Raw genomic sequence first — 14,347 nt, 5'->3', positions numbered from 1 at the left:
TCCAAAACCAAGGTTAAATTTAAAAATTCCTTCAAAAGGAGATTTCATTGCCTTGCACTGAGGATCCTGTTAAATAGCAACCCCAGAAACCCTGGAAAAGGGGGTATGGGTAAGGAAATGACAGCAGAACACATCAGAAAGCACTGACCAAGTTATCCTTGACCACTGCTGGCCTCAGTTTATGCTGACCACACATGCAAAGCCAAGAAGACAGCTTTGATATTCCTTTTCATTTATTTGGGATGGCATATTGAGCCATCTTCCTTATTTATTTATTTATTTTTAGTTTTTTATTATACATACAGAAGAGTGCATGAATTCTAAGCCTACAGCTCAATGATTTATCACAGAATGAACACACTTGCAGAACTACCTAGCTGAGAAATAGAACATACCGAAGCCCCCGAGGACCCCATGTCCATGCCCTTTCCCAAACTCTACCCACTCCTTACATGCCAAAGGTGGCCACTATCTGATTTCTAATGGCATAAAACAGATCAACTTGCCTATTTTAACCTTTTTGTCATTGCAATCACAGCACATATTCTTTCGTGTCTGGATTCTTCTGCTCTGCATTACGTTTTTGGTGTAGATGTGGTTCATTTCTTTTCATTGTTGTATAGTAGTCCAAGGTATAAATAGACCACAACTGATTTATCCATGTAAAAATGTTTTTCATTTCAAGCTGTTATGAATAATACTGCCATGAATTTCCTTGTACATATGTTTTGGTGCAATTGCTGGGTCCTGAAGTAAAGGTATTTTCCTTTTCAGAAGATGTTGCCAGTTTTCCCCAGAAGATGAACAAAGTTGTGCTCTCACCGGCAGCAAATCCAAGTCCCCGTTGTTCCACATTTTTGACAACATTAAGTGTTGCCACTCTTTAATTTTTGCCATTCTGGTAAGTGCTATGGTGGTTTATAATTGTAGTTCACTAATTATCAAATGAAATTGATTGCCTTTGAACATGTGTATTGGTAATTTAGACAGCCTCTTTTGTGAAGTGCCTGTTTAAGTCTTTTTAAAATGTGCAATGTAAGAGGGAGCATCTGTCCATTGTATAAAAATTAGCAAAAGTAGGAAAATGTTCAGGAGACCTGAAGGAGAGCTAAGTACATTTTTTCTGTAGATAACCTCTTTTGTGAAGGGCATATTTAAGTCTTTTTTTTTTTAAAGAAAAATTTTAGAACTATTTGAAGGCTGATAAGGAAGAGACCATAGGAAAAAGTGCCAGTTGGATGGAGGAAATATCAAGGAAATTGTTAACCAAACAGAAAGGCATTCACCTTATGAATAATTGGTCCACAAATACTTGAGTACATACTGGTCAGGCAGGCACTGTGCTAGGAACACCAGGACTTTGTCTAATCCATTTCCCCTCATCAGCCAGAGAGACCTTTCTAAAGGCAAGTGTGATCCTGTTCCTCCTCTAATTAAACGCCTCCAATTGTTCCCCACCCCTTAGAACCCAAACTCCTTAAGGTGGCATTCAAGGCCATGAACAATCCAACCCTTGTCTACTTCTCCAGCCTCTTCTGTTAACCCTATTCCTCTTACTCCCAGGGTTCATCCACACCCACCACCTTCAGCTTCCTGCTGTGCACTATAGTTCTTCCCACCTGGGGCCTGCCTCTGAACAACCTCTTCTCATCCATCAAACCCCAGCTAAACTGTATCTCCCCAAGGAAGACTTTCTAAACCCCACCCTCAGCTCAGCATCCATCTCCTTAGCATATATCCTCATAGCAGTGTCTACTTCTCTTTCTTAGTATTCACATTACTCATGAATGGGTTATATGCATCATTACATGTTCCATATCTCTTTTCTCTACTTCAGGAGGGTACAGACTGTACCAGCTTCCCCACTCTGTCCCCAGGGTACTCAATAAATATATGACTAATAATGAAGGCTGAAAGTAGAGGGATGGAGATGATCTGTTGCTATTCTCATGGAACTTTTAGTCCAGGTAGTATGAATCTTCCAAAGACACAGACTAAATATTATAAGATTCAGAGGACGGAGAAGGAAAGGAAGGTTTCCTTGAGGAGGTGGGCCTTGAAGAGCCCACAGAGAGGATTGGGAAGGACAAGAACAAGACCAGAGGAAGGCCAGGGGATATGCCACTTGGCTGGAGCACCATAGAAATGGGAAACTATTCTCTTCTCTGGTGGATTCCCAGTGCACATAGTAAACACTCAACATATACATGTTAACTTAGACAGTAATGAATATGCCCACTGTGTTAGGGAAGCCTGCTTCATGGGAAGGTTTAGGCAAGAGGTTGAGAGAGATTATCATGGGAAGAGTAGATTGAAGTGTCAAAGGAGGACATTTAGTTCCACTTAGTTTGGGTTTGTTGGTCTGCATAGCCAAGAACTAACTACTATTTTTAATTTTTTCAAAACATTTAAAGAAATTTTTTGAGTTAAAAAAAATCAAATAGAACAGAATTATATGAAACAAAACGTTCAAGCCTCCCCCCCCAACACCCATTTCCCCAAAGTAGCCATTGCTAACAGATGGGCATATATTCTTCCAAATATGTTCAAATCATATACAAGTATATTGGAGATTTTATATATATATAAATGATCCCAATATATAAATGAGAATCATCCTGAGCCTACTATTTGGCAAATCACATTTTCCATTTATCAGTATAGATAGGATCATTTGTACTTCTGCACATATAGACTTTCCATATAGACCATATAGACCACATATAGACCAGTACTTTGGTAATGGGTGTGATGTATTTAAGGAGATTTTCTGGTCAAAGAAGAAACAGGAGCAAAATAAGATAAACTGAAAATCTAGGATGAAATTAGGATGGATCAAAACATAATGGAGGAAATGAGCCATCTGTGGAAGTGACCCAAAAGACTGTTTGAAAATGTGTGACTAAAGAATTTCTGAAACACCCCAAATCCAATCCCAGTCTAACTGCACTATATCACAGTTATCTGTTTATGTGTCTGTCTCCCTGCTAGACTACTGCCAACTAGTTGAGGTCAGGGACTGTGTATCCATTTCTGTATGCCAGTCTGGTGCCTGGTATATAGTAGGCACTCAATAAATGTTGGTTGAATTGAGTGGGTGCACATCAGCAATGTACACCTGAGGATGATCATGACCAAGAAAGCATAAACTAAATTTATTACAATATACTCTGTCTATAAAGAAAGAATTACAAAAGAAAGTGGGGAATCATGATGGCTTTAGAAAATCCACCCACCTCAATGCAGGTATGAACAGCCATACTGTCATAAGTTTGAAGTTTTGTAAAAATTTTAGGAAATCAACAAAACAAGAGTTGTATAACTAGCGTTTAATCACAAAATTGAATGAGTTTATTTCCCTTAAATTTTAAAATCCAAAATAAGTGTGTTCTCTTTGTGGCTAATTTATATCAGACACATAATTAACAAATCTGAAATGAAGTCAAATTAGGCACAATTCTGTCATTCTTGGTAAACAAATTTTTAAAAATCAGTATTCCTCTTTTATTCAAGGTTGTTTTGCTTCTTCATCTAAATACTAAAATTATCATCTGTTTTCCTTCTTATGAAACCGTGCATTTCATCTAAAGTTGTAAATCTGCATTTGTTGTAACTAAGCAAAACATGAGAAAAGGGCTGACGATGGTGCAGTCTGCCAGCAGGGTTCTCTACCCTGACAGTACGCTGAAGGTCAGAGAAAAACACTGAACAACAGATTAATCACAGCCACCAGCTAACAGAGGAGTAAAACGATGACAATTAATACACACAACTACAAATTAAGAGGAATGCAAAGGCGACAACAAGCAAAAAGTACACAAATTAAATTTTTCTTATTTCCTAAGGATTGATGGCGGGATGGCCAAAGGCAATTGTAAACATGGTTAAGTTGGCATATTTCCCTCTGTCCATCAAAAACAAGTTGGCGTGTTTCCTGGGCAATGAATACAATTGCAAAGAATAAACAAGACTTTGCTTAAAGCAGAAAACATGTGATTAAAGATAGTATAAATTTCAGAGAAAGTGTCAGAAATTTTGGAATGTGTTTAAAAGAAAATCAAAGGCAACATAAGAAGACAAATACTGGTAGTATTTGGTGCAAAGAAAAGTACAGTTCATGTGGAAGCTATGGCTAGGTTTCAAATTCTAATGTCATTATATTATTGTAAACAGGACCACCGAACTATGCACCTCACTTAGCCATCTCCAGCACCTCCTGGAATAGGCCTTTGAGCATGATAAATTCTTCCACCATATTTTTTTGGTTCAGTTAGTCTAATTTTGAATAAAATTTTTAAAATCAGACATCAATATTATAAATTAAAAGTTCCAGGGCATATGAAGAGTGCTGACATCACAATGTATTTGGAAAATCTGAACTCTTCAGAGCTCTAATTAAATGACATTTAATAAACTCAAGTTGCATCCACTCTTTGTCATCTCCAAAGCTCTATAACAAGGCTGCTATACAAATAGTCTGGGGTTAATATTCTCTTGGAGAGCACAGGAAAAAGTTGGTGGTGTCCTAGGGAAGAAACTTTCACAGAGTGAACTGAGGGTAGAGGTGGAACTAGGGACTTAGGAGTTGATCTTGAAACAAGTGCTCATTTCTCCCCCAGTAAATTACAGAAAGATGATCTCTGAGAATAGGGAGGGCTAGATCTTCTTATCACAAAGGATGGGGCTCAAACCACTCTATTTAAATACTGAAGTAAAGATGAAAGCAAGAGACTGCGGGATTTGTAGACTGTTGGGTGACAGGTTTCACAGGAGTAAATAGAAGCAAGAGGTTGTGAGCATAGGTTCTGATAGGTTCTGAGGTCAGGATGACCTTGATCCAGATGTCAGATGATCAGTGGTAATCATTAGCTACGTGATCCTGGGAAAATTATGTCATTTCCCCTAGGCCTCAGTTATCTCATCTGTAAGATATAAATAGTCAGAATCATACCCTAGGTATTACACGTTGTTATAAGCTCCTTGGGTTGTCATCAAGATTAAATGTACTACTATGGGTGAAGTGCTGAAAAAGGCGCACATGCAAAGTACTCAATAAATGTTAGCTAATATTTTATTGCTTCTTTCTTTCTTTCTTCTTTCTTTCTTCTCTTTCTTTCTTTCTTTGCTTTCTTTCTTACTTTCTTTCTTTTTCTTCTTTCTCTTTCCTTTCTTCCTTTCTTTCTTTCTTTCTCTTTCCTTTCTTTCTTTCTTTCTCCTTCCTTCCTTCCTTCCCTCCCTCCCTCCCTCTCTCTCTCTCTCTCTCTCTCTCTTTCTTTCTTTCTTCTTTCTTTCTTTTTTTTCTTTTTTTTCTCTCTTCACAGAGTCTCACTCTATTGTCCATGCTGGAGTGCAGTGACACAATCTCAGCTCACTGCAACCTCTCCTCCCAGGTTCAAGTGATTCTTCTGCCTCAGCCTCCCAAGTAGCTGGGATTACAGGTGCCTGCCACCACGCCTGGCTAATTTGGGTTTTGTTTGGTTTTTTTTTGTTTTGTTTTGTTTTGTTTTTTAGTAGAGATGGGGTTTCATCATGTTGGTCAGGCTGGTCTCAAACTCCTGACCTCAAGTGATCCACCTGCCTTGGCCCCCAAAAGTGTTGGGATTACAGGCTTGAGCCACTGTGCCTGCCTGGCCTACTGTTAATTTCTTAGGCATTTAAGAGCCTGCCACGTTTCAGGCTTTGAACAGATCACAGATATGGCCAAGTCACTACCCTTAGAAATCTGAATTCTGCTACTCACTGTTCTCATTCCGTTTCTTTTCAAAAGAACAGCTCATAATCAGCAGTGGATCAGGCAGCAATGTGTTAAGCAGCGTTGAGAAGGGTATTCTTGCCACCCATTTCATTTTTTAGCATTTGCTTTTATGCCTTGAAAAGGAAGGATTTGTTTCCCTTGTTTACATTTGTTCACCTTCTCCTTTACTTGTCTTTGACTATGGTTCTCGGTAAATAATCATTAAAGGCATTAATAAATAAAGGAGTTTCTTTCCATATCTCCCCTTCCTCATCATCACTGCTTTAATTTGGGTTTCCCTAGAAACAGACCCTAAGACAAGAATTCTAGTGCAAGTAGTTTACATGGGAGGTGATCCAGGAAACACTAATAGAGGAATTGGGGGGGGGGAATTGGGAAGGAAGGCAGCCACTATGGGTAACTGAAGTTTGATTGCTCTGGGAAAATCTGGGAGTCAGGGTAGAACATACATTTCAGAGTTATTTCTCCTGAGGATTGAGAGAGCTGGGGTATTTATACTCCAACTCTTTTTCATTATTGGTTGAAGACAGCTGGTGAGAGAGGGCAGGCAACATTAATTCTCCAGCATTTCAGACATGCAGGGCAGATGGGCAAATCAGACTCTGATCATCACAGAAAGCCCTAAGACAAAAAAGCACAAGAACAGCAATGGGAAGTCAGGCCCAGTTGCAATGAAGTGGTAAGAGAGGTGGACAGGACACCAACACTATCTGCTACAATCACTCTGCAACTCAGGACAGAGTCTGTGGTCAATGTTGGCCTGAGAACAGCAAGACAGGGTTAGCAGTTCTCCTGCCAGAAGTGTTGCCTGGCCAGGCTAGATTTGCAGGGTTCCCAAGGGTGGTGAAATAAATCTCAGCCTTCAATACAGTGGAATACAATGGAGCCAGGAAAATGAACAAAGTAGATTTGTATATGCTGGTACTGAAAAATGTTCAAGATATATTGCTGATATTTTATTAAGTTAAAAAAAATCGAGGCAGACCGGCATTTAAAGAACTCTCCCATTTCTTTAAAAAAAAAAAAAAAAAAAGCAAATCTCTTTCCTTTTTTTTTTCCAAGAAATTAAATGAACAGTTATCATTTTGGCTTCCCAGCATCCAAATCCATGGAAACTGAAGAGGAAGGGATGTTCTCTCTCCCTGTTCCTCACAACTAGAATGTGGCTAATAAACAGGTGCTCTAACTCAGAACCCTGACTCTTGAGAGAAGAACCCAAAGGCATGGCAGTGTTGAAGAACTTTCCCAGGGCCTCAGGACCGTGGAGGGGCATCCAGTGACTGGTGAGTGGGCCCAGCAGCAGCATCCGGAGCAGAGTTGCCCTGTGGTTGCTTTTGGCTGTGCCTAACCTCACTGGTCCATTGGTTCCTGACGGAGACTATGTCCCAGGCTTCAGCACATTCTGGAAGCTACTGTGTAAATTGCTTTTCTGCTGTCAAGTTCTGCTGTTGGGAACTGAGAGCACTGGCATATGTAGGAAAAAAATTTAGAAGAAACTGATAAGAGTGGTTATCCCTGGGAAATGGGATGGCAAACTTCAGATGAAAAGGAGATTTGTTTTTCAGTTCAATTTATTTTTAATTTTATTATTGTTTGATTATTTCAACCCTGTTCATTTACCATTCTTTCAAACCTAAAACATTTTAAAAGATTGCATTTTAAATAGCTTTGCTTTTAAAAAGCGTCCCGGCTGGGCATGGTGGCTCACACCTGTAATCCCAGCAGTTTGGGAGGCCAAGGCGGAGCAGATCACAAGGTCATGAGTTTGAGACCAGCCTGGCCAACATAGTGAAACCCCTCTACTAAAAATATTAGCTGGGCCTGGTGGTGGGAGCCTGCAGTCTCAGCTACTCAGGAGGCTGAGGCAGGAGAATTGCTTGAACCCAGAGATGAAGGCTGCAGTGAGCCAAGATCATGCCACTGCACCCCAGCCCAGGCAACAGTGTAAGACTCTGTCTCAAGAAAAAAAAAGCATCCCAATAGAGGCAGTACCTGGAAAAGAAAAATGTAGAATTAAAGTGTAGTCCTAGCAGCAGGCACAGGATGGAAGGTTAAGTAACACCCTCTAACCTCTGCTCAGGTCCTCTTACAAAGAAGAGCTTCCTAACCTGGAAAGTTTGGGTAGGACTCAAGAGGTTCGTGAACTTGAATGTGGGGTGGGGATAGGAGGCAGCAAGCTACAGTAGCATTTGTAGTATTTGTAACCCAGTCACCAATGGAAATCAGATATTTTCCTATCACATTACAGTGGTTGTGATTTCTCAACACTCATGAGTGGTTCTAAGTTACCGTAATTATTAGATCGGCCACTAGATCTTATTTAATGCATTAGGAAAGAAGCATACCAAAGAGATATCTGCACTCCCTTGTGTACTGTAGCATTATTCACAATAGCTAAGGTGTGGAATCCACCTTAGTGTCCATCAGTAGATAAGTCGATCAAGAGCATGGGTGTCTATATAAATGAAATACTACTTAGCCTTTGGAAAAAAAAAAGAAATTCTGTCATTTGCAACAGCATGGATGAACTTGGAAGATATTATGCTAAATGAAATGAGCCAGGCACAGAGAAACAAATACTGTGTGATCTCACTTATGTGTGGAATCTAAAAAAGTCAAATTCATAGAAGCAGAGAGTAGAGCGATGTTTACCAGGAGCAGAGGGTAGGGCATGCAGGGAGATGTTAGTCAGAGGGTACAGAGTTTCAGTTAGGCTAGACGAATAACTTTAAAATATGGTTATTTTTTTAAAAAAAGAAAGAAGTATATATATCACTTTATTTTTTAAGATTTTGATAACAACATCATTAATATGATTGATATCTTTTAGAATACTACATATTTTATTTTATTTATTTAAAAGCATTATTCTGAGCAAGGCATGGTGGCTCATACCTATAATTCCAATACTTTGGGAGGCAGGGATGGGAGGATCACTTGAGGCCAGGAGTTCAAGACCACCCTGGTCAACATAGCATGAACCCATTTCTACAAAGAAATTTTAGAAATTAGCCTAGCATGGTGGCACACATCTGTAGTCTCAGCTATGTGAGATGGGAGGATTGCTTGAGTCCAGGAGTTTGAGGGTGCAGCAAGCTATTGAGTGCATTATTGCAGTGGCAACAGTGAGTGAGACCCTGTCTCTAAAATAATAACAAAATAAAAAATAAAAATGAAAGCTTTATTCTGAGAAGGGGTCTACAGGCTTACCAAACTGCCAGTGGGGCCTATGGTGCAGTGCCTATGTGCACACACACAGAAAACTTGAGAACATGTGCCAAAGCTCTTCATCCTTCTCTTCACATCTCACTTTTTGCTTTATCCATCGACTCTCATCCTAATTTCTTTACCTATAAAGTGGCAACAGTGTCCTTTTCTTTTTTTTTTTTTGTACAAAGCACATAAGCTGTATGCTTTTACTTGGTTGTTTTTAGCAACATGTCTCACTCAGTCACCCAGGCTGGAGTGCAGCAGCCTGACCATAGCTGATTGCAGCCTTGACCTCTGGGCTCAAGAGATCCTCCCATCTCAGCCTCCTGAGTAGCTAGAGGTGAATTCACTGTGTCTGGCCTTCTTTTACTTTTTTTGAAAGAAAGTCAAACCGTCAAACTGGCTGTAACAATTCAAGAAATGATAGTTTACAGTTTATTGTTTGAGGATATTGATAGGTCCTATTTTTGTACTTCTTGGCAGAATAAAACTGTGAATGAATGAAATTAGTGGTTATGAGCAAGGAGAAGGGCAGGGTGGTCTTGACTGGTTAGCTATGAGTTTCTACTCTGCCATTCAAATAAACATGTGGCCTTAGACTAATCACTAATACCCACCAAAACTCATTTACTTCCTCTAAAGATGAGGATAGCCAGTCCACCTGCTTTACAGGGTCACATTATTGATACAATAATAACAATCATTGCATATAATTACCATACCACAGGTCCAGAAACCAGTAACAGTGGTTGCCTCTGGGGAAAGAGACTAGAGATTTGGGGTGGGAGACCTGATTTTCACTATATATTTTATTACATTGTTTGAATTCAATTAGTGTTAGCAATTATTACTATTGCATCCAAAAAAAATACAGAAAACGCAAAACTTTAATCTACTAATGGTGTCATAGCTGATCAATATTCATTTATTTACTCCTTTATGCTAAGTGAAAACTTAACTTCATCTACAGAAATCAAAAGAGAATACCTATGAAGCAAACTCTGTTAAATAAGCAGATGTTCAAACTTAATTAAACAATAGGGGCCTGCTCAGCTTACCTTTGACTCTCCTATTCATAGGATGTTAGATTTCTCCTGTACATTACTTTGTACCACTTCCACTCCCAAGGAATCTGTGGAGGTGTGGGTGGGAGTGAGAAGAACCTCTAAAGGAATTCTTTATTATGGAAATAAAATAAATATTTTCTTAATATCCAAGGGACAGTCTGGGAAGACTTCCTTCTCTTCAGTTAAAAACTAGGTACCTGTTAAAATATTAGTAAGAGCCAGGCATGGTGGCTCACACCTGTAATCCCGGCACTTTGGGAGGCCAAAGCGGGCAGATCACTTGAGGTCAGGAGTTAGAGACAAGCTTGGCCAATGTGGTGAAACCCCATCACTACTAAAAATACAAAAATTAGCCAGGCATGGTGGTGAGTACCTGTAGTCTCAGCTAGCCATGCCACTGCTTTCCAGCCTGGGCAACAGAGCAAGACTCCATCTCAAAAAAAGAAAAAGGAAAAAATAAAAATTAAAATATTAGTAAGGAGAACAAAACCACCAGCATACACATTCCAGAACTAAAGAAAATGGAAAGTCAGTCAGCCTGTCAGCTACCAACAGTGAGTAAAAATTTCGATTTTGCACTGAGTATTGTCTGCAGGACTATGGGGAAAAGGTCTATATATTTAAACCAACATGAAGTTTGTCCTGTCCTTTGACACTAAACACGCATGTGGAGAAAAAACAAAAACAGTTGTACAAAATACACTGCTCTAAGTTGAGTGCAAGGGCGTACATGCCAGAAATATAAAGAAAAGAGACCAAACTCTTTGAGTCATTTGATTCATCAACAAATCAAGCATAACTATGGCCCAGGTAATGAATGTGACTGCAAGGACCAAAGCTGAACAAGGCAGACCCCTGTTCTCCAGGAGTTCACAGGCCAGGGGGCTTAAACAGCAAAGTTTTATTCCCAAAGGAATATTCAAAAGGGGTGGTAGAAAGGAGTGGCACATCCTGAGAAGTGAGTCTTTAAAATCGCTGTCGGCCGGGCGCAGTGGCTCAAGCCTGTAATCCCAGCACTTTGGGAGGCCGAGGCGGGTGGATCACGAGGTCAAGAGATCGAGACCATCCTGGTCAACATGGTGAAACCCCGTCTCTACTAAAAATACAAAACATTAGCTGGGCATGGTGGTGCGTGCCTGTAATCCCAGCTACTCAGGAGGCTGAGGCAGGAGAATTGCCTGAACCCAGGAGGTGGAGGTTGCCGTGAGCCGAGATCGCGCCATTGCACTCCAGCCAGGGTAACATGAGTGAAACTCCATCTCAAAAAAAAATAAATAAATAAAATAAAATAAAATAAAATCACTGTCATTATATGAACCTTATCTGGAGCATAATTTAAACAAAGGATTTTTTAATTATGTCATTTATTTTAAAAATTGGAAATGTGAACAGTATTTGATGATGTTAAAGACTTACTGTCTTTAAATAATGTATAGATGACAAAGTATTATATGTTTGGGACTTGCTTTAGAATAATAGGAGGAGGAAATAGATAGATATGTAGATGAATCAGGATTGGCCACGGATTGATCCTATTGGGGCTGGGTGAATGGTACATGGGTTCATATATTATTCTGTGCTTCTTTTGTGTATATTTAAAATTCCTCATAATAAGATTTGGTTATTTTTAAATCACAACAAGAGATACGGCAGAAATCAGAGAAGTAACTATAAGCATGTAGTTCTCTGGCTGAAGGGGAGCTCAAATTCAGCACAAAAGTCTAGTTCTCGCAGGTAAATAATCCTACTCTTTGTGCCTTCACCTCTGTTTGCAGGATATGGGCAGGACCTCTCTCTCATTTCTAGTGCTTCCTTTGGCTGGAGCTTCTGATTCTTTTTCTAGGCATGGTAGACATGGTGAGAGGTTTGCACTGGCCCAGCTGTTCTCATGAGTGTCCCCTCTTTTGGCAAGCCAGGTTGCATTTGTGAAACATCTGGCCAAAGCCAGAGCCCAGTGGTTTGGGAGCCCTTTGGAAGAGGCACAGACCACCATGGCCTCATTAGCCCCAGGCTCCTGCTCACTAGGCTTGAGCTCAGGTGGCCAGATGAGTACCCATGAGCAAAATGTAGAACAGAAGGTCTAGAAAGTATAGAGGGGCTGGACATGGTGGCTCATGCCTGTAATCCCAGCACTTTGGGAGGCCAAGGCAGGCAGATCACTTGAGGTCAGGAGTTCAAGACCAGCCTGGCCAAAATGGTGAAACCCTGTTTCTACTAAAAATACAAAAATTAGACTGTGTGGTGGCACACACCTGTAATCCCAGTTGCTCAAGAGTCTGAGGCAGGAAAATTGCTTGAACCTGGGAGGCAGAGGTTGCAGTCAGCCGAGATAGTGCCACTGTACTCTAGCGTGGGCAACAGAGGAAGACTCTGTCTCAAAAAAAAGGAAGGAAGGAAAGAAGGAAGGAAGGAAGGAAGGAAGGAAGGAAGGGAGGGAGGGAGGGAGGGAGGGAGGAAGGAAGGAAGGAGGGAAAGAAGGGAGAGAGGGAGGGAAGAAGGGAGGGAGGGAGGAAAAAAGGAAGGAAGGAAAAAAGAAAGAAAAAGAAAGAAGGAAGAAGGAAGGAAGGAAAGAAGGAAAGAAAGAAAAAGGGAGAGAGGGAAAGGGTAAACGGTCAGCAGCCTATTTTCTGACTAAGGGGTCCTGAAGAGCAGGGAAGTGAGAAGGCTTCTCAAGAAAATATTCAAAACCTAAAGCAATCCAAACATCTTCATGCTCATGCCAAAAGGGATGTGACACTGTCTCCTTTTTCTCTGGATCTCTCTCTCTCTCTCTCTCTCTCTCTCTCTCTCTCTCTCTTTCTCTCTCTCTCTCCATGTCTTTTCCCACACCTTCTCCTCTTTTCTATTATCTAGTGTGCACCATTATTTCTACACTCTAAGTTCTCTGTAATTTGGCACCCAAGTCTGTCCGGGGTAAGAATACCTGGGGAGCCACAGCAATAAGATACCATTTGGAGTCCATCAAATTGTTAATTTTTTTTTTTCTTTTTTGAGACAGAGTCTTGCTCTGTTGCCCTGGCTGGAGTGTAGCCTCATGATCTCAGCTCACTGCAACCTCCATCCCTTGGGTTCAAGCGATTCTCCTGTCTCAGCATCCCAAGTAAGTGGGATTACAGGCACCCATCACTATGCCCGGCTAATTTTGTTGTGCTTATAGTAGAATTTCACCAGTTGTATTTTTAGTAGGTTTCACCATGTTGGCCAGCCTGGTCTTGAACTCCTGACCTCAGGTGATCTACCTATCTCAGCCTCCCAAAGTGCTGGAATTTACAGGTGTCAGCCACTAAACCCAGCCTTTTGTTTTGTTTTGTTTTTTAGACAGGGTCTCCTCTGACACCCAGGCTGGATTGCAATCGCGCAATCTTGGCTCACTGCAACCTCCACCTCCCAAGCTCAAGCAATGGTAAGAATTTTTTAAATGATTATACCTAGTATTTGTAAAGGTACTGGGAACAAAGAATTGTCACGTCCTGCTGATTGGAGTGGGGCTAAATATGTATCCCCTTTCTGAAGGGCAGTTTGTCAGTTGGTATCTAAAGCTTTAAAAATGTGCATATCTTTTGCCATAGTAATTCTGCTTCTGGGAATTTGTCCTACAGGATTAGTTATGCACAAAATTCATGTGTGAGAATGTTCCTGATGGAACTGTTGCAAAAAAAAAAAAAAAGTGTAAACAGCCTAAATATCCAATGACAAAGGACTAACTCACATGAAAGACATAAAGTGAAGTGCTACAGAGCCATTAAAATCATGTCTTCGTAGCATATTTAAAGCATGGGAAAATATTCGTGCTATATTAAATAGAAAAGCAGATTATAAAGCAGTATGTATCATATGATGTCATCTTGTTATGCATAGAAATAATATACACCAAAGACTTGTCTGCGGTTTCTGGGTGGTAGGATTTGTGCAATTTTAATTTTTCTTCTTTGTAATTCTCCACTTTCCCAAAATTTCTCCATTGATTGCTTTTTAAATCAGAAAAAAAAAACCCCACCTTATTTACAAAATCAAATGAAAGAAATAACAGAATAAGAAAGAATTTTTTTGCCATCCTCTTTCCTCTTCTCTGCTCAGCCTGAAGAACTATTGTTATCAATAATAGTTATTATAGCAACAATAGCGAATACTCTGCTTTCTACTGGCCAGCCATCAGTGCTGAGATCCTTCTGTGCTTTTTCTTCTAGTCCTCACTTATGATAAAGCAGGTACTGCTCTCCTGCCAAAGATGGGCAACTCTGGCTTGCAGAGAGGTTTAGTAACTTGCCTGTGGACACACAGGACTGACAAGCCAGGCTTCTAGCTTGATCTGATT

This window comes from Sapajus apella, unplaced genomic scaffold (genome assembly GCF_009761245.1).
Source record: "Sapajus apella isolate SASKATOON/1434 unplaced genomic scaffold, GSC_monkey_1.0 scaffold23, whole genome shotgun sequence".
Taxonomy (NCBI): Eukaryota; Metazoa; Chordata; class Mammalia; order Primates; family Cebidae; genus Sapajus; species Sapajus apella.
Note: the sequence above shows the minus strand (reverse complement) of the source record.